The sequence below is a fragment of the Rhinopithecus roxellana genome, chromosome 11 (assembly GCF_007565055.1).
Source record: "Rhinopithecus roxellana isolate Shanxi Qingling chromosome 11, ASM756505v1, whole genome shotgun sequence".
Taxonomy (NCBI): Eukaryota; Metazoa; Chordata; class Mammalia; order Primates; family Cercopithecidae; genus Rhinopithecus; species Rhinopithecus roxellana.
In genome coordinates, this window is record NC_044559.1 from 72,985,273 (window position 1) to 73,005,563 (window position 20,291).

General features: G+C 45.9%; 1 long non-coding RNA gene across 4 annotated transcripts in view; it reads left to right on the forward strand.

The window, feature by feature from the left end:
• The first annotated feature begins 4,935 nt into the window (after positions 1-4,935).
• LOC115900281 overlaps positions 4,936-20,291 on the forward strand; it is a 29,562-nt gene continuing 14,206 nt past the window's right edge. The window contains exons 1-4 of one of the 4 annotated variants that reach the window (XR_004059939.1): positions 4,936-5,149; positions 15,137-15,273; positions 17,328-17,432; positions 19,180-19,207. This is a non-coding gene — a long non-coding RNA (uncharacterized LOC115900281). Of the gene's footprint in view, positions 5,150-12,476; positions 12,541-14,910; positions 15,274-17,327; positions 17,433-19,179; positions 19,208-20,291 lie in introns of those variants that run through there. The other 3 variants (XR_004059938.1, XR_004059936.1, XR_004059937.1) reach the window with 3 other exon arrangements.

Consider the following 20,291-nt stretch of genomic DNA (forward strand, 5'->3'; position numbering starts at 1 on the left):
TAAAAACAACACTTTTCATTTAAAAATATAGAGTCCTCTTTTTTTTTTTTTTTTTTTTTGAGACGGAGTCTTGCTGTGTCACCCAGGCTGGAGTGCAGTGGCGTGATCTCGGCTCACTGCAAGCTCCGCCTCTTGGGTTCACGCCATTCTCCTGCCTCAGCTTCCCCAGTAGCTGGGACTACAGGCACCCGCCACTATGCCCGGCTAATTTTTTGTATTTTTAATAGAGACGGGGTTTCACCATGTTAGCCAGGATGGTCTCAATCTCCTGACATTGTGATCTGCCCACCTCAGCCTCCCAGAGTGCTGGGATTACAGGCGTGAGCCGCCACACCTGACCCAGAGTCCTCTTTTTTTAGCAGTGAATAAGTTGAGGCCTCTGTGATTCTGGAGGAAAGAGAAATGCAAAGCCAGCAATTGTTTGTTAAAGAAGGATTAGAAATGGAGAAATGGCTAGGAGAGAGTGAGATTGATAGTGTGGTGGAGATAGCTGGGGAGAGGTAGAGGGTGGCATAAGAACAGGAACCAGAATAAGAGTGAGTATAAAAGTAAAGAATAGGACTTCATCAGGGTGAAAGTATTGGAGGGTACCTTGCCACTGAAGATCTATCCACTTCAAGAGAGACTTAAGGGTGGCAATTTGAGGTAAAACCAGGAGCCACTAAATACCAAGAACCTGAGAAACTGCTTGGGTGATTTGACTAATAAAGGCTGGTCCGTTATCAGGCTGTATAGAGGTGGGAAGGCCAAACCGAGGAATTATGTCTGACAGAAGGGAAGAAATGACCCCCGTGGCCGTCTCAGACCCTGTGGGAAAGACATCTACCCATCCAGTGAAATTGTCTACCCAGACGGAGAGGTATTTTAGTTTCCTGACGGGGCATGTGAGTAAAGTCACAGGGGCAAATCCCTGAGCTTGATGTATAGGGAAGGGAGGGGGCCTGAACAATCCCTGAGGGGTAGTAGAATAGTAGATGGAACACTGAGAAGTGATTTTCTTGAGGACAGATTTTCATGATGGAAAGGAAATAAGAGGTTCTAAGAGATGGGCTGGCAGCTTGTAACCTACATGGAAGAGGTTATGAAATGACGACAGAATAGAATGGGCCTGTGAGGCTAGAAGGAGATATTTTCCTTTGTCCAAGAACCATTTGCCTTTTGTGGGAAGAGATTGATAGGTGGAAGTTTCAGAGAGGGAGTAGGTGGGAGTGATAGATGAGAAGGAGAAAAACTCTCCCTGAGGGACAGAAGTTGGAACACTAGCTGCTTCTTTAGTTACCTTATCAGTATAAGCATTGCCCTGAGCAATGGGATCTGATGCCTTTTGATGGCCCTTGCAGTGAATGACTCCAGCTTCCTTTGGAAGTAAAGCGGCCTTGAGAAGAGTTTTTATTAAAGAGGTGTTAATGATGGAGGACCCTTGTGTGGTGAGGAAACCTCTTTCAGCCCGTATAACAGCATGGTGGTGCAGGATATAGAAGGCATATTTAGAGTCACTATAAATATTGACGTATAGTCCCTTTGCAAGAGTGAGGGCCCGAGTTAAGGCAATGAGTTTGGCTTCCTGAGAGGTAGTGGAGTGGGGCAGAGCGGTGGCCTCAAGGATAGATGTGGAAGATACTATAGCATAGCCTGCCTTTGCTGGTGAGTGGCAATTAGGCCTGGTGGAACTGCCATCAATAAACCAAGTGTGATCAGGGTGAGGAACAGGAAAGAAGGAAATATGGGGAAATGGAGTGAATGCCAGATGGATCAGAGAGATATAGTCATGGGGGTCACGTGTGGTATCAGGAATAATATGGGAGGACGGATTGAAGTCCGGACCAGGAACAATGGTAATTGTGGGAGACTCAAAAAAGAGTGAGTTTAGGCGGGCTCAGTAGCTCACGCCTGTAATCTCAGCACTTTGGGAGGCCAAGGTTGGCGGATCACTTCAGGTCAGGAGTTCAAGACCAGCCTGGCCAACATGGTGAAACCCCATCTCTACTAAAAATACAAAAAATTAGCCGGGCGTGGGGCACACACCTGTAATCCCAGCTACTCCAGAGGCTGAGGCGGGAGAATTGCTGGAACCTGGGAAGCGGAGGTTACAGCGAGCTGAGATTGCGCCACTGCACACTAGCCTGGGGGACAGAGTGAGACTCCATCTCAAAAAAGAGTGAGTATAGCTGAAGGAGCTGGGGAGTAGAAAGTATATGTGTCAGGTATGAAGAAGAAAATAGATTTTGGAAGTTATGAGAACTATAGTGAGTTGAGCATAATGTGATTTTGAGGGCCTCTAAAAGTATCAACGCAGTGGCAGCCACCACATGCAGACATGAGGACTAGGATAAAACAGTAAGGTCAAGGTGTTTGGACAGAAAGGCTACAGGGCATGCTCCTGGCTCTTGTGTAAGAATTCTGACGACACAGCCCTGCACTTTGGCTGTGTGTAATGAAAAAGTTGGGATGAGTTAGGGAGAGCTAGTGTGGGAGCAGTTTTTAGGGCTGTTTTTTAAAGAATGGAAAGTGGAGTGGGGAAAGGATTTAGGATTTATGGGGTCGGCTAGGTTTATCTAGAACAGAATAATGGGTTGTGGAGGGAGATATTGAGGATAGGAGAGTATATGGGTTTGGCACTATGGGGTGGATAGGCAAGACAATTTGGTTGATAAGGCACAGATCCTGAACTAACCTGTAAGACTTGTCTGGTTTTGGGACAGGTAAAATGCGGGAATTGTAAGGAGCGTTTATAGGCTTTAGAAGGCCATGCTATAGCAGGCGAGTGATAACAGGCTTTAATCCTTTTAAAGCGTGCTGTGGGATGGGGTATTGGCATTGAGTGGGGGTAAGGGTGATTAGGTTTTAATGGGATGGTAAGGGGTGCATGATCAGTTGCCAAGGAGGGAGTAGAGGTATCCCATACTTGTGGATTAAGGTGGGGAGATACAAGGGGAGAATGCGAAGGAGGCTTTGAACTGGGGAAAACAGCGGCAATGAGGTGTGGCTATAGCCCAGGAATAGTCAGGGAAGCAGATAATTTGGTTAAAATGTCTTGACCTAATAAGTGAGCTGGGCAGGTGGGGATAACTAAAATCAGTGCATAAAAGAATATTGTCCAAATTGTCACCAGAGTTGGGGAGTTTTAACAGGTTTAGAAGCCTGGCCATCAATACCCACAACAGTTATGGAAGCAAGGGAAACAGGCCCTTGAAAAGAAGGTAATGTGGAGTGGGTAGCCTCCATATTGATTAAGAAGGGGACGGACTTACCCTCCACTGTATGAGTTACCCAAGGTAATGTGGAGTGGGTAGCCTCCATATTGATTAAGAAGGGGACGGACTTACCCTCCACTGTATGAGTTACCCAAAGAGTCTGTGATGGTCCAGGAGGCTTTTGAGGCAATCTGGCAGCATCAGTCTTCAGCCACTAAGCCGAGAAGATCTGGGAAGGAGTCAGTCAGAGAGTCTTGGGCCAGAGTTCCAGTGGCTCTAGGAGTGGCTGCTGGGTGAGTTGGACAGTCCGATTTCCAGTGGGGTCCTGCACAAATGGGACATGACTTAGGAGGAATTTCGGGCTGTGGGCATTCCTTGGCCCAGTGACCAGATTTCCGACACTTGAAGAAAGATCCTTGGGGAGGTGGTCCTGGAGGAACACCTGGCCACTGCGATTCAGGCGTTTTGAAGTTCTTGTGTGCTGGAGATGTGGCTGGGGTTTCTCTCACAGTGTAGGCAAGTAATTGCAACTCAGAAATATGTTGCCTTTACTCTATTATTGTACACCTTGAAGGCGAGGTTAATTAAGTCCTGTTGTGGGGTTTGAAGGCCGCAATCTATTTTTTGGAGCTTTTTCTAATGTTGGGAGTGGGCTTGGTAATAAAATGCATATTGAGAATAAGACGACCTTCTGGCCCCTCTGAGTCTAGGGCAGCAAAACGTCTAAGGGTTGTTGCCAAACGGGCCATGAACTGGGCTGAGTTTTTATATTTGATGAAAAAGAGCCTAAATGCTAACTGAATTGGGAGAGGTCAGATGAAGAAAAAGGAGCATTAACCTTCACTATGCCTTCAGCTCCAGCTGCCTCTTTTTTTTTTTTTTTTTTTTTTTTTGCCTTGAAGTGTTTTGAATAGAATTGGTCTAGCAATCTTTCAGGATTTTGGTGATGGGCCCTCCCTGTCTGGACACTGTCAACCCACAGCTGGAGGGGCATTTAAGGCACGTCATTTGTGATTAGAATTACACAAAGTTTGATTAATATTACAGCTGCAAAATTAACATACATAATTTTCACTCATAATTTAAAATATTTTGTTTTGATGAAATTCTTTGCTTTCACAATAGCAGATCAATAGTACACAGTATATTTAATTCTGTAAATTATTTTTGAGAAAATACAGAAGTAAGAAATAGTGATTTACTCAATTTGTTTATGGTCTATCACAAAGTAGGCTAAAGTTCAGTATTAAATAAATAGACATCCTAAGAAAAGTTTGCACAAGTTTTCCTAAGGAAATACATTCATAAGACTGTTTACCTTCTGTTTGACAGCAGTGACAGGAACGTGGGGATTCCCACTCAAGACGAATCCCTAGCACTAGGCTCCTGGCACCCACAGCCCAGACACGCTGCATCACCTGGTGGGGTGCAGCCTGGGCTTCTGTGAGTGAGGTTTCCTCACCTGGAACTCTGGTTCCATGTTTGTGCTTAGCCTATACGGTTCTCGTAAACACAGAAAACCTGCCTGCCCACCTCCAGTGCTGAAGACAGACCGGTCAAGGAGGTGTTGGTTGAGAGTGTTGTGTTCACCATGTGGAGATCAGGTGGTGATTACCACATCTTCTTTGCTGACTTTGGTAACTGGGTGTCTAGGGAGGAGCGACTGGGAGTGGCCGAGCAGTTGCCTGGACTCAGCTTCTGATTCTGCAGCCAGGAGTCAGATGCAGGCCCAAGGGTCAAGGGGAGTTGTTCAGCACCTGGAATCGCCCAGCACTGCGCTGTGGGCCACACGACACTCCTGCTCTGTTTTCCCAGGCACGGACAGGCACTTGGAAGGCAGCTTTGCCCTTCTGGCCACCTGGAGACCTCTCGGTGGTGCAGATGGGACAAACTGAGGGCCTGTCAGAACACCCACTCGTGACGGGAATGCCAGGCCCCAGCCTGCTCTGATGAAGGTCAGGATGGTCAGCCACCTCTTTCAGAGGAAATTGCTGCGCAGGTGGGAGAGGGTTAGTCACGGAATGAAACTGTAAGCCGCACTGAGTGTGAGGAGGAGAGGTGATAAAAGGATTATAGAGTGGGGGAGAGGAGAGGGAGGAAGAATTGGGACCTGGCTCCGCCTGGTGAGGAGCAGCCTGGGGAGAAGGGGAGAGGTCAGATGAGTCCATAGAAAAGAAGGATTCAAAGGACTCAGAACCTGGGGTGGAGACTGAAGGAACAGACAGGAGAGAAAGAAGAAAGATGTGGGACGAGTCGCATTGGGAGCAGAGACTAGGGAGGGACCGACATGTAAAAGAATGCCTAGATGTCAGGCACCTCAGACCATTTGCCCATTTTATGACAAGAAATATCTAGATCTTGTAGGATGGAGAAGTCAAAAGTGCCTGGCTTTTTGGAATCATTTTCGAGTTTGTATTGGGGCCAAGCAGTGTTGCAGAAGAAAATAAGACACTTAGATTTTAGGTCAGGTGTGAGATGAAGAGGTTTTAAGTTTTTGAGAACACAGGCTAAGGGAGAAGGAGGAATGGAGGGTGGAAGGTTGCCCATAGTGAAGGAGGCAAGCCCAGAGAAAAGAGAGGGTAGAGACACGGAGAAGGCAGATGGGGCGGCAGGGGGCGTTGAACAGCCCTGGGCTGCAATGTGGGTGAGCAGCCAAAGCAGGCATCCCCGCAATTGACTTGCCACCAAGGGAATGTGGGTGAATGACCGAGGCAGGCATCCCCACGGTGATCAGACACCAATGGAGTATGGTGAATAATCAGGCAGGCATCCCCACAGTGATTAAACACCAAGGGAGGACTGTCTTCCCAAGTCCATGACTGGCACTGGAGTTTTGAGTCCACGGATAAAATAAGTCTCCTTGTCTCTACCAGAGAGGAAAAAGAACTGGAATTGGAAGAACAGGGAGATTGAAGGGTAGCGAGAGAGGAAGATTGAAGGGTAGCGAGAGAGGCTGGAGAAGAGTGAGTGAAAAGACTACTTATCCGATTTGAAATTGGTGAGATGTTCCTTGGGCTGGTTGGTCTGAGGACCTGAGGTTGTAGGTGGATCTCCTCATGAGTGAGGGCAAGGACAGGGGACTGGTCTCCCGAAGGAGTCCTCCTGTCCTGGGTCTTTGGCACCAAATGTCAGATGCATCCTTGTGTAGAAACCACCAAACAGGATTTGTGTGAGCAACAAGGCTGTGTATTTCACCTGGGTGCAGGCAGTCTGAGTCAGAAAACGTGTGGGGAAAAGAAAGAGATCAGACGGTTACTGTGTCTATGTAGAAAGAAGTAGACATAAGAGACTCCATTTTGCTCTGTACTAAGAAAAATTATTCTGCCTTGAGATGCTGTTAATCTGTAACCCTACCCCCAACCCTGTGCTTGCAGAGACACGTGCTGTGTTTACTCAAGGCTTAATGGATTTAGGGCTATGCAGGATGTGCTTTGTTAAACAAGTGCTTGAAGACAGTATGCTTGTTAAAAGTCATCACCACTCTCTAATCTCAAGTACCCAACCGTATATTTCACGTGGGTGCAGGCGGGCTGAGTCCGAAAACGGAGTCAGCAAAGGGTGGAGGGATTATCATTAGTTCTTATAGGTTTGGGATAGGTGCACAAAGTACATTCTCAAAGGGCAGAGGAGAATATTGCAAAATACCTTCTCAAGGGCAGGGGAGAATATATCACATTGGTTAGGGTGGGGCAGGAACAAATCACAATGGTGGAATGTCATCAGTTTTGGCTAGTTTCACTTCTTTTGTGGATTTTCAGTTGCTTCAGGCCATCTAGATGTATACATTCAGGTCACAGGGGATGTGATGGCTTAGCTTGGGCTCAGAGGCCTGACAAGTAGTATCCTAAAGGTTAATTGCACTGGGAATTTGAAACCATATCAATGACTTTTTTGTATTCCATTACATTATAGTTCATTGGTCTAACTTGCATTTCTTTTTTTTTTTTATTTGTTTTTGAAACATGGTCTTACTTCATCACCCAGGCTGGAGGGCAGTGGTGCAATCATAGCTTCCTATAACCTTGAACTCCTAAGCTCCAGCCATCCTCCCACTTTAGCCTCCCAAGTAGATAAGACTTCACGCGCATGCCACCATGCCTGGCTAATTTTTTTACTCTTATTATTTTTGGAGATAGGATCTTGCTATGTTGGCCAGGCTGGTCTCAAACACCTGGCCTCAAGTGATCCTCCAGCCTCTGCCTCCCAGAATGCTGGGATTCGAGGCATGAGCCACCACACCTGGCTTCATTTGCATTTTCAATACATCTTTTATCCATGCATGATTTTGTAACATTATGTTTCGGTCATTTGAAAAGTATCGGTTCACTGAGTTATGCAAATCTTCTAAAATGTTGACATATTTTATTCTATAATATTTAAAAATTCACATTTGTTAACATCACCACTGATATCATCAGATGAGTCTTTAATTATTGGGAAGCTGTCAAGCTTAGTACCACATGCAAGATTTCCAAAATTCTGAGTTTTGCTTGAAAGCTATCTTTCCCCTCCCCTCCCCTCCCCTCCCCTGCCCTCTCCTCTCCTCTCCTCTCCTCTCCTCTCCTCTCCTCTCCCTTTCTTTTTTGATAAGGTCTTGCTCTGTTGTCTGGGCTGGAGTGCAGTGGCACAATCATGGCTCACTGCAGCCTTGGCCTCCCAGGCTCAAGTGCTCCTTCCACTTCAGCTGGTGCATGCCATCATGCCTAATTTTTTTTTTTTTTTTCTTTTTGGAGAGACTGCCCAGGCTGGTCTCAAACTCCTGAGCTCAAGTGCTCCTCCCACCTCAGCCTCCCTAAGTGCTGGGATTATAGGAATGAGCCACTGCCAAAACCTCAAATTTATTATCGGAACAAATATTGCAAGGTAACAATTTTACTTTACTAATGTTCTTGAAACTGCAAAATACCAAAGTCTGAACAACCAGTTTGTCAGTCATTCTTTCAAACAAAAATGATATTACATGAATAAAGGGGTTAATTCAGCTCACAACTACAATGATCACACTGATGTTTTTCCTCAAGACAACCACTGTTCTTTGACATGTAGCAGACGTACTTTATAAGTACTTCCTGCTTCCCATTTCATGCCACGGAATTTTTAAAAGATGTTCTTAAGGATCAAAATTTAATAAATTAATAATTTTTATTTTATCAAGAACATCTTGGCTGGGTGTGGTGGCTCACACCCGTAATCCCAGCACTTCGGAAGGCTGAGGTAGGTGGATCACCTGAGGTCAGGAGTTCGAGACCAGCCTGGCCAACATGGTGAAACTACTAAAAATACAAAAATTGGCCGGGCGCGGTGGCTCACGCCTGTAATCCCAGCACTTCGGGAGGCCGAGGCGGGCAGATCACGAGGTCAGGAGATCGAGACCATCCTGGCTAGCACAGTGAAACCCCGTCTCTACTAAAAATACAAAAAAATTAGCCAGGCGTGGTGGCAGGCACCTGTAATCCTAATTACTTGGGAAGCTGAGGCAGGAGAATCATTTGAACCCAGGAGGCAGAGGTTGCAGTGAGCCAAGATAATTGCATTCCAGCCTGGGCGACTGAATTCCCCTCCAAGTGCAGGGCAGTGAGGAATGTAATGCCCACTGGTATAGTTTGGTGCTACTACCGTGATTGCTATCAAGGTGCAAAGAATTTCCCACCATCAGAAGAAATGTCAATGTGATGGTGAAAAAAGACAAATAAAGGCTTAATATCACGATGGACATCATTTTAGCCTTATGGATACCCTGAAAATTATTTGGGGTACCCTCAGGGGTCCATGGACTACACATTGAAAACCTCTGCATAACTAGAAACCATCATTCTTAGCAAACTATCACAAGAAGAGAAAACCAAACACCGCATGTTCTCACTCATAGGTGGGAACTGAACAATGAGATCACTTGGACTCGGGAAGGGGAACATCACACACTGGGGCTTATCATGGGGAGGGGGGACGGGGGAAGGATTGCATTGGGGAGTTATACATGATATAAATGATGAATTGATGGGTGCTGACGAGTTGATGGGTGCAGCACACCAACATGGCACAAGTATACATATGTAACAAACCTGCACGTTATGCACATGTACCCTAGAACTTAAAGTATAATAAAAATAAATAAATAAATAAATAAATAAATAAGTATCTATCTTAATTTTAAAATACTGTATTGCTAAAAAATGCTAAGGATAATCTGAGCTTTCAAAGAGTTGTAATCTTTTTTTTTTTTTTTTGCTGGTGCAAGGTTTTATTTCAATGTTGATGACTGCTGACCAGGGTGGGACTTGCTAAAGGTTAAGGTAGCTAAGGCAATGTCTTAAAATAAGACAACAAATAAGTTTGCTGTATTGATTAACTCTTTCTTTTAAGGGAGGAGACCACCCCTCATATTGTCTTGTGCCCAATTTCTGCCTCCAAATAAAGAAGAAGTAAAAACTAAAAGGCAGAAATGAAATCCACGGGCAGACAGCCCGGCACTGTGCCCTGGGCCTGGTAGTTAAAGATCGACCCCTGACATAACTGGTTATGTTATCTGTAGATTCCAGACATTGTATGGAAAAGCACTGTGAAAATCCCTGTCCTGGGCCGGGCGCGGTGGCTCACGCCTGTAATCCCAGCACTTTGGGAGGCCGAGAAGGGCGGATCACAAGGTCAGGAGATCGAGACCATCCTGGCGAACACAGTGAAACCCCGTCTCTACTAAAAATACAAAAAAAAACTAGCCGGGCGAGGTGGCGGGCGCCTGTAGTCCCAGCTACTTGGGAGGCTGAGGCAGGAGAATGGCATGAACCCAGGAGGTGGAGCTTGCAGTGAGCGGAGATTGTGCCACTGCACTCCAGCCTGGGCGACAGAGCAAGACTCCGCCTCAAAAAAAAAAAAAAAAATCTGATTACCGGTGCATGCAGCCCCCAGTCACACATCCCCTGCTTGCTCAATCGATCACGACCCTCTCATGCAGACCCCCTTAGAGTTGTGAGCCCTTAAAAGGGACAGGAATTGCTCACTTGGGGAGCTCGGCTCTTGAGACAGGAGTCTTGCCGATGTTCCTGGTCGAATAAACCCCTTCCTTCTTTAAAAAAAAAAAAAAAAGAAAACCTCTGCATAAATGCCTTTCCCCAAAGCCACACATCTATTAAGTAGTAGAACCAGTACTTGAAACTGGGTCATATTGACTCCTAGCCTAATGGTTTCTCTGTTGCACCATAGTACGCAAAATGAATGATACAGATATGAAGTATAATAAGAACTCACATTAAGGGCCAGGCATGGTGGCTCACGCCTAAAATTCCAGCACTTTGGGAGGCCAAGGTGGGCAGATCATGAGGTCAGGAGATCAAGACTATCCTGGTCAACATGGTGAAACCCTATCTCTACTAAAAAAAAAAAAAAAAAAAATTAGCCGGGTGCGGTGAGCACACATGTAGTCCCAGCTACTAAGGAGGCTGAGGCAGGAGAATTGCTTGAACCCAGGAGGCAGAGGTTGCAGTTAGCCAAGATCATGCCACTGCACTCCAGCCTGGCAACAAAGCGAGACTCTGTCTCAAAAAACAAAACAAAACAAAAAAACTCACATTAAAACCAAATAATCAAATTTCTACCAGAGGCCTACTTAGAAATGCAATTAGTGTTTATCAGCCAGGTATGATCACTTTAAGCTCACCTAGTCCAGATCATAAAGACAGCTTAAACAGATTTGGTCAAAACCATGAAGAAATGGGAACTAGCTTGACAATCAAAAGAGATGAGATTGACATCCATTCCATAGACTGAAAATAACATAACTCTTATTACCTTATGTTTGGTTGAAGAGCTTAGATGTGCTTTATATCATAGTCTTAAAACTAGGTGGGGCTAGGAGCGGGTGGCTCACGCCTGTAATCCCAGCACTTTGGGAGGCCAAGGCAGGTGGATCACGAGGTCAGGAGATCAAGACCATCCTGGCTAACATGGTGAAACCCCATCTCTACTAAAAAAAATACAAAAAAACTAGCTGGGTGAGGTGGCGGGCGCCTGTAGTTCCAGCTACTCAGGAGGCTGAGGCAGGAGAATGGCGAAAACCCGGGAGGCGGAGCTTGCAGTGAGCTGAGATCCAACCACTGCACTCCAGCCTGGGCGACAGAGCGAGACTCCGTCTCAGAAAAAAAAAAAAAAAAAAATTAAGGTATTCAGCCGGGTGCAGTGGCTCATGCCTGTAATCCCAGCACTTTGGGAGGCCGAGGCGAGCGAATCACCTGAGGTCAGGAGTTCGAGACCAGCCTGGCCAAAATGATGAAACCCCATCTCTACTGAAAATACAAAAATTAGTAGGGCATGGTGCTGCATACCTGTAATCCCAGCTACTCCAGGGGCTGAGGCAGGAAAATCCCTTGAACCTGGGAGGTGGAGGTTGCAGTGAGCCGAGATTATGAGATCATGCCACTGCACTCCAGCCTGGATGACAGAGTGAGACTCTGTCTCTTAAAAAAAAAAAAACAAAAAAGTTAAGGAAGGAATTCTAGTTTGAGTATAGCAGGATGAGCCGCAGACAAAACCCCACAGACACCAAGTTAAAGAAGGAAGGGCTGGGCCGGGCGCGGTGGCTCAAGCCTGTAATCCCAGCACTTTGGGAGGCCGAGATGGGCGGATCACGAGGTCAGGAGATCGAGACCATCCTGGCTAACACGGTGAAACCCCGTCTCTACTAAAAAATACAAAAAACTAGCCGGGCGAGGTGGCGGGCGCCTGTAGTCCCAGCTACTCGGGAGGCTGAGGCAGGAGAATGGCGTAAACCCGGGAGGCGGAGCTTGCAGTGAGCTGAGATCCGGCCACTGCACTCCAGCCCGGGCGACAGAGCGAGACTCCGTCTCAAAAAAAAAAAAAAAAAAAAAAAGAAGGAAGGGCTGGCCGGACACGGTGGCTCACGCCCGTAATCCCAGCACTTTGGGAGACCGAGGCGGGCGGATCACGAGGTCAAGAGATTGAGACCATCCTGGCTAACACAGTGAAACCCCGTCTCTACTAAAAACACAAAAAATTTAGCTGGGCGTGGTGGCGGGCGCCTGTAGTCCCGGCTACTCCAGAAGCTGAAGCAGGAGAATGGCGTGAATCCCAGAGGCGGAGCTTGCAGTGAGCCAAGATCGCACCACTGCACTCCAGCCTGGGCGACAGAGCAAGACTCCGTCTCAAAAAAAATATAAGAAGGAAGGGCTTTATTCGGCCAGGAGCATCGGCAAGACTCACGTCTCAAAAAACCGAGCTCCCCAAGTGAGCAATTCCTGTCTGTCTTAAGGGTTTACAACTCTAAGGGGGTCGGCATCCTAGGACTCTAAGGTGGTCTGCGTGAGAGGGCCGTGATCGATTGAGCAAGCAAGGGGTACGTGACTGGGGCTGCATGCACTGGTAATTAGAACAGAAGAGAACAGGACAGGGATTTTCAGAGTACTTTTCCATACAATGTCTGTAATTTATAGATAACATAACCAATTAGGTCGGGGTTGATCTTTTAACTACGAGGCCCAGGGTGTGGCGCTGGGCTGTCTGCCTGTGGATTTCATTTCTGTCTTTTAGTTTTCACTTCTTCTTTCTTTGGAGGCAGAAATTGGGCATAAGACAATATGAGGGGTGGTCTCCTCCTCCCTTATGAGGAGTTTGGATAATTGTACAGAGCTGTGTAAACATTACTTCAATGAAGATATAGAACAGCTCTGGCTAGGCTGGTTTCAAACTCCTGACCTCAGGTGATCTGCCTGCCTTGGCCTCCCAAAGTGCTGGGATTACAGGCATGAGCCACCCATCCTTCTCATGCCTTTTTGCAGTCACATATGTAATTTAAAAAACTGGGACAATTATATATATATACTTTTTTTTTTGAGATGGAGTCTCACATTGTCACTGGGGCTGGAGTGCAGCGGCACGATCTCTGCTCACTGCAACCTCTGCCTCCCAGGTTCAAGTGATTCTCCTGCCTCAGCTTCCGGAGTAGCTGGGATTACAGGCACCCGCCTCCACACTGAGCTAATTTTATGTTTTTGGTACAGACAGGGTTTCACTATGTTGGCTAGGCTGGTCTCAAACTCCTGACCTTGTGATCCACCCACCTCAGCCTCCCAAAGTGCTGGGATTATAGACGTGAGCCACCATGCCCAGCATATATACTATTTTTTAACCTGCGTGTTTCTAAGATGCATTGGAGGAAAAAAGATGCATTGAATATCTCTTTATATAGTTTTACAACATAATTTTAATGGCTCTATTCTATCAAATGAATGCTTTATAATTTATTTAATCGATGTCCTATTGTTATGTATATATATAAACAATGTCTGGCTTCCTCTTCCTGGAATTGTTTTCTTATTTCTATGATAGTACTGTAGTTTGCTTTTTTTAAAAATTTTTCATGTCTTTCTGATACTTCTTTGTCTGTTTTGCTAGCTCTGTGTCCTGTTTTTTTTTTCTCACTACAACCTCTGCCTCCTATGTTCAAGCCATTCTCCTACCTTAGCCTCTCCAGAAGCTGGGATTACGGGCGCCCGCCACCACGCCTGGCTAATTTTTAATAGAGACAGAGTTTCACCATGTTGACTAGGCTGGTCTTGAACTCCTGACCTCAGGTGATCAACCCACCTCGGCCTCCAAAGTGCTGGGATTACAGGCATGAGCCACCACACCTGGCCTCTGTGTCCTCTTTCTACCTTCCCAAGATTCTGTACTTGAATCTTCTTTGTTTTTTCTTTTGAGACAGGGTTTTGCTCTTGCTCTGTTGCCCATGCTGGAGTGCAGTGGTGCTATCTCGGCTCACTGCAGCCTAGACCTCCCCAGGCTCAGGTGATCCTCCCACCTCAGCCTCCCACGTAGCTGGGATTACAGGCACATGTCACCACACCCGGCTAATTTTTGCATTTTTTTGTAGAGTCAGTATGCCCAGGCTGGTCTCGAACTCCTGGGCTCAAGCAATCCTCTTACCTTGGTCTCCCAAAATGCTGGGATTACAGGCATGAGCCACTGTGCCCTGCCCGAATCTTCTTATTCTATAATTTCTCTTTAGGTCATCAATTTCTCTCCAGCTCCACTATAAACCCTTTGGATCTCATCTCTACTTTTCTTCTCGACACCAGATCCAAATTCCCAAATGTCTACTGGGTATTATATCCACAGGAATATACTTCTTGCAATTCAGACTCCACATGTCAACAACTGAACTCCTATTCCCTTTGCAAAATCTCTCGGCTTCTCTCTTTCTCATTTTTGCTACCTATTTCAGGTAGGGGAAGTGCTGTCCTCCCAACCACTCAGGCTAGAAACCTCAAAGTCCTCTTCTGATTGCTGCCCTCACTCATCTCACACATCCAGTCAATAAAGTGCTATTGATTCTCCTCCCAAATGCCTCTCAGCTTGTGCCCTTTCCATTCCCACCGTGACTATCCCAGCTTGTGAGGTCCCATGACTCCTCACCGGAGTGGTGACAATAGCCTCCCAACTTCTCCCAGTTCCCAGCCCCCGCTACTCTGCCCTGTTGCCATGAGAGTTAACTTTGCGAAACAGAGAGATTATTTTCCTCTTCTGCTTGAAAATATCTGATGACTGCTTATCACTTACAGAAGCAAGTCTAAACTTTCCACTGTCCCCTCCCACTCTCCCACCACACACCACCTTCCTGCGCCGGTTGCGTCAGCCTCGAAAGTTCCTGAACGCTTTGTTGTTCCTGTGCTTTTACTCACGTTCTCCCCAGTGACTGCCCAATCTTTAGTGTGTTTTGCTGACTCCTGGCGCTCTGCCTCTTCCATGAGAGGCGTTTTTGCACGATTGCAGACAGGAATAAAAATGAGCTCTGCCTACTGGGCCATCCTGGTTAGCAAGGTCTACACCACCTCAAAGGCAGCTATGGACTAAGAGCCCACAAGGAATCTCGGGTTATGAGGGAGGGGCTGGCCATGAAGACGGCTAAAGTGCCTCATTTGTCTTCCCAGCAGGAAAGCGATGGGACCTCGGCGGGCAGGAAACGCGATCTCCACCCGTCTGGAAAACTCTCTGAGTTCTGGAGCACTGTTCGCGGCCGGACTGAGTGGCATGTCCGCATTTTCCCCATTCCAGGGTAGGGCAGACTGAGGTAGGCGAGCAGAGCCCCAAGGCCGACTCCCCGGGGAAAAAAAAAAAAGGAAAAAAGGCTCCCGCCGACCTGTGATTCACAGGAGCAAGAGCCTGGAAGGACCGCGCCTCCTGATTGGAGCAGACAGAATCAGACAAGCTTGGGGGCCGCTGATTGGCTCCGGCGTGGTCAGGCGCTGGTGGGCTGTTGTAAATGTAAATAGCTCTTGAAGGCCCGGGTCTGTGACCGGCAGTAACCCCGGCGAGAGTGGGTGGAGAGGGAGGCCCTTCCTCTCCATTCCTGTCAGCTGCCAGCCAGGCCCAGGCAAGCCGGCCCTTTAGCGTAGGGGACTGGGCAGGACGAGGCAATGGGTGTCTTCGGAGATCTTAAGCTTGGGCTGAGAGTTAAACAGTCACCTGCAGGGCTGAGCCAGAGCTGGCACCTTCCACACCGAGCCCCTTCCTATCTGCGCTCAGCTTTGACTGTTTAAAAGTTTAATGTGATGTTCTGGGCGAGGACCGAGGCGTTGGAGGTCGCTAGGAGGGTAGGTTTATGGAGTCGCGTTAACGGCTGTAGTGGGTGTACCTTAGTGACCACAGGGAGGTGGCAGCCTGTCCTCGCCTCCTCCTGGTCACCGTATTCTATTTGCGGATAAAGGTAAGAATGGAGGCTTAGGAGTAGTCTTTCTACTAGCGATACAACTTCTCCCACCCTCTACTCCAGGGAAAAGAGAAGTCTGTGGGGAACTGGCTTTCTAAAAAGTAGGGAAGAGGAAAGGGACAAATGGGTACACGTTAAGAAGAGGGTGACTCATACATTGCTGGAGAAAATGTAAAATGGTGCAACCACTGGGGAAACAGTTTGATGGTGCCACAAAAAGTTAAATATAAAATTAGCATGTGACCCAGCAACCCCACTCCTAGATATAAACCCTAATAAATTATAAACGGGTACTCTTATTTGCACCCAAATGTTCATGGCAGTGCTATTCACAATAACCAAAAGGTGGAAGCAACTCCAGTGTTCATCAATTGATAAATCCGTAAACCAACTGTGATATATTCATACAATGGACTATGAATAGGTAATAAACAGGAATGAAGTACTGATATAGGCTCCATTGGGGATAAACGTTGCAAGATTATGCCAAGAGAAGGAAGCCAGACACAGAAGGTCACATATTGTATGATTCCATATATATGAAATATCCTGAATTGGCAAATCCATAGAGACAGAAAGCAGACTGATGGTCACCAGGGGCCAAGTGTGGGTGGGAAGATGGGGAATCACTGTTGAATGGGTTCGAGTTTTCTTTTGGGGTGAAAATGTTTTAGAACCAAAGGTAGTGTTTGCACAATATTGTGAATGCCCTAAGTGCCACAGAGCTGGTCAATTTAAAATGGTTAGTTCGGCCTGGCACGGTGGCTCACACCTGTAATCCCAGCACTTTGGGAGGCTGGGGCAGGTGGATCACCTGAGGTCAGGAGTTTGAGACCAGCCTGGCCAACATGGTGAAACCCCGTCTCTACTTTAAAAAAAAAAAAAAAAAAAAAAAAAAAAAAAAAGCTGGGCATGGTGGCAGGTGCCTGTAATCCCAGCTACTCAGGAGGCTGAGGCAGGAGAATCGTTTGAACCTGGGAGGCGAAGGTTGCAGTGATCCGAGATCATCCCATTGCACTCCAGCCTGGGCGACAAGAGCAAAACTGTCTCAAAATAAATAAATAAAATGAAATGAAATAAAATAAAATAAAATAGTTTAGCTGGGCGCGGTGGCTCACGCCTGTAATCCCAGCACTTTGGGAGGCCAAGTGAGGAGGATCACTTGAGCCCAGGAGTTTGAGACCACCCTGGGCAATATAGTGAGACCGCCATCTCAATAAATAAAGTGGTTAGTTTTATGTTATGTGAATTGTCTCTCAATTAAAATGTATCTCTTTGTCTCTCTCTCAAACAAACTGACAGACTAAAAGGTGAGTCCTTCCTGCTGTCTATAATTCTCTAAGAAAGAAATAAGAAACAGCAATTCTGAGTCCTCTGCTGCCTTTCACTTCCACTTTCCTTTCTGTTTTTTGAAGTCTGGCGTGGTCCTGGTTACTGAGTGCTCCCCATGGAAAATGGCCAGGAGAGAGAGGGCCCCTTTGGCCCCTCTGAGAAGGTCCTCGCCTGGGCCCAGAACCACTGTGAGTCAACCGGGCATACACACACTGAGCCTTTGTGAGCGCTCTGTGGCCAGGGTGTAGCTGGCTGGGCGGGGCTGGGTGGGGGAAGGGCAGGTCTGGGTCCTGAAAGTGGGAAGGCTTCTTGCCTCCAGCAACCCCAGTATGGAATCTCAGCTCCTTGGAGTCTGCAATTAGGGCCTGTGGCATTTGTTCCAAAGTCAGTGTACAAGAATCGGCGCTTTGCCTGCTGCACAGAAAGTTAACTATAGGTCACAAAATATGACTCCTACTTCCTGTGACATTTCACACAGTTTGTAGCAGTGACAGAATTTAGAGTAAGACCTGAGCTCATTCTGTTGTTTCCAGTGCTGTTTAGGGGCAGGGAGACATTTCTGAAAGAGGAAGATGCTTTTGAGGAGCTCAAAACCTTATAGGAGGGTGAAGTGTGGTTTGGGAAAAGTAGACAGGAAATGTTGGGTACATATCTATGATTTGAGAGGAAAGCTTAAAACCCAAGTGTGACTGAATGTTAAGATGGGTCAGGAGGTGGAGTGAGTTGGGTTCTTCTGGAACAGTGGATGCATCTGCTGTTTGTGCAAAAGTTAAGCTCCCTGCCACTGCCACCTAGGGAGGAGGGCCACATCACCAGGCTTTGCCTCTGAGTATAACTGAATATTGCCAGGCATACAGTTGGACATATGACAGATTACGACATATTTAGTTTGTCATCTACTCCACACTCAGTAGAGCCAGTAGTTAAGACCATAGGTCCTGAACCAGATTATAGCACCATTACACATTTTATCACAGCTTTTTCTCCAAGTGAACTCAGTTACTTCATCAGTAAAAGCCAGGTAATAATAACACCTGTTTCTGATGCAGTGCGATAACACACAGCCAGGAATTCAGTGCAGTGCCCAGCTCTAGTAAATATTGTTATTGTTATTATGATTGTATCCACAAGTCTGATGGACTCAGAACTTTAATTTCCCACTCAAAAGGAAGTTAAGTCTGTGTTTATGCCATTACCTAAACCCCTTTAACTAAATGTAGAACATGGTATCTGGATTTTTCCAAGTAACTTGGTACAGCCGAATTGTCATATTATACTCTAGTTTATAGCAGCTTGCCTTTTTTCATGTGGCTAGTCTTTGTCTCCTTGAAGTTTGAGACTAGAGACCACATCACTGCATAATTAAGAGAACATAGACTGGGGGTGGTGTCTCACGCCTGTAATCCCAGCACTTTGGGAGGCCCAGGCGGGCAGATCACTTGAGGTCAGGAGCTCGAGACCACCCTGGCCAACATGGTGAAACCCCCATCTCTACTAAAAATACAAAAATTAGCCAAGCAGGTGCCTGTAATCTCAGCTACTTGGGAGGCTGAGGCAGGAGACTCGCTTGAACCCTGGAGGCAGAGGTTGCAGTGAGCAGAGAATGTGCCACTGCACTCCAGCCTGGGCAACAGAGTGAGACTCCATCTCAAAAAAAAAAAAAAAAAAAAAAAGAGAAAGAGAGAATATGGAGCACTTCTTTTAATCAAAAAATTTATTTTAATCAGTGCTTCCTTAATATATTTGGGTCAGCTACAACTAGTGGTAAAACATTAAAATAGAGGGCTTTGTTCTCATATAATTTTTATCAAGATATAATTTATATACCATAAAATTACTCTTTTAGTGTATGATTCAGACATTTTTAGTATATTCACAGAAACATGCAACCCTTACCAAAATCTAACTTTAGAACATTTTCGTTACTCCCCACAGAACCCGTGTGCATTGGCAACCCTCCCCCAGTCTCTAACATCAGCTTGTCAATTTCTTTAAAAAAAAAATAAAAGGAGCTGGAATTTGATAAGGATTGCCTTGAATCTGTAGATGAATTTGGGGAGTATGAACATCTTAACAATATTGTCTTTGAATCCATGAACATGGGATTTCTTTTTATTTATTTAGCAGGTCTTCTTTAATTTCTTTCAACAGCATTTTGTAGTTTTCAAAGTACCACACTTAAGTACTTTTTTTGTTAAATGTATTCCTATTTGTTTTATTCTTTTTGGTGTTGTTATAAGTGGAATTCTTTAATTTCATTTTCAAATTATTCATTGCTAGTTTAGAAATACACTTGATTTTTGCATATTGATATTAATATATCCTGCAACCTTGCTGAGCTCATTTATTAGCTTTAATATGTGTATACATGTGTATTCTTTAGGATTTTCTGTATACAAAGTCATGTCATCTGCAAATAGAGATAGTTCTTCCTTTCCAATCTAGACACCTCTTCCTTTTCTATCCTGGTAGACGTCTTTAGAAACTATCGTGGTTCTTCTAGGGAAACGTGAAACATCTGGTGGCCATTTGGGCATTGGGAATTTCATTTCTATGCTCTTCTCCATTATTATCTTAATCTATTTTTTTGTCCTTTTGCCCCATGGTTAATCTTGATTCCTAAACAGAACCTTAACGTCCTTATACCTTTCCACGTGAAACATATCAAAATCAGGGTTCAGAAAGCAGCAAAGAGAACAGTGAGGATAAATTGTATAAATTGAGGCTGGGTGCAGTGGCTCACGCCTATAATGCCAGCACTTTGGGAGGCTGAGGTGGGTGGATCACAGTTCCAGACCAGCCTGGCCAACATGGCGAAACTCTGTCTCTACTAAAAATACAAAAATTAGCTGGGTATGGTGGTGGGCACCTGTAATCCCAGCTACTTGGGAGGCTGAGGCACAAGACTCGCTTGAACACGGGAGGCAAAGTTTGCAGTGAGGTGAGATCGCACCACTGCACTCCAGGCTGGGTGACAGAGGGCGACTCCAAAATAAATAAATAAATAAATATATTGGATCCCAGTTAATAGGAAACAAAATAGAGAC